Here is a 778-nt window from a genome sequence, read left to right on the forward strand (position 1 = left end):
GAATGAATTTCTCACCCATCCCAACTCACTAGATCAGCTTTCTCCAACCTACCACCTTCCAGATGTGTTGGACTACAATGCCCATAATTCCCATGCTGGCTGGGAATTATGGGAGTTGTAGTCCAACACATCTGGAGGGCAGCAGGTTGGAGAAAGCTGATCTAAACAGCCTTACAACAAGGCTTTGCATCTGTGTCTCAGACTCTCATCTGCAACACGGGGACAATAATCCCTGACTGCCGTACACAGCTGTTGTCAGGATGACTGAGCTCATGAATATATAAATGGTGCAATTATTGCTTATAATAATATACACTAACTTCACTCGCTTACTTGGGAATAAGCCCCATTAAATTAGGAATGTAAATAGGAACATAGGAAACGCCCTTATATTGAGTCAGACCCTTGGTCTGCCTAGCTCAGAACTGCTGACACTGACGGGCAGCAGCTCTCCAGGGTTTCAGGCAGGATTCTCTCCTAACCCTACCTGGGGATGCCGGGGATCGAACCTGGGACCTTCTGCACTCAAGGCAAGTGCTCTACCGCTAAGCTACAGCCCCTCCAAAGTCAGTGGAGATACCTCCACGTAAACATTCATAGGTCCAGACTGTAAGAGACTGAGCTGGTCATGCTCGACGAACATAGCAGGTGGCTAGCCATTCTCTCCCAGCCTCAGCCTTCTATCTGTAAAATGGCCATAACTGTCATACCAGCTTATCTTACAGAGCCATTGTGGGGGAGTATTGACATCATAAAGCATGCATGAAGTGCTTTGGGC

At 47.6% G+C, this 778-nt stretch overlaps 1 non-coding gene across 1 annotated transcript; it reads right to left on the reverse strand.

Annotated features, from left to right (window-relative positions):
* Positions 1–488: 488 nt before the first annotated feature.
* Positions 489–560, reverse strand: TRNAS-UGA (transfer RNA serine (anticodon UGA)). The gene has a single exon. It is a non-coding gene; the product is annotated as a tRNA-Ser (tRNA).
* Positions 561–778: the final 218 nt, after the last annotated feature.

Source organism: Heloderma suspectum, chromosome 15 (assembly GCF_057233095.1).
Source record: "Heloderma suspectum isolate Gila_16-S chromosome 15, 16-S_ref, whole genome shotgun sequence".
Lineage (NCBI taxonomy): Eukaryota > Metazoa > Chordata > Lepidosauria > Squamata > Helodermatidae > Heloderma > Heloderma suspectum.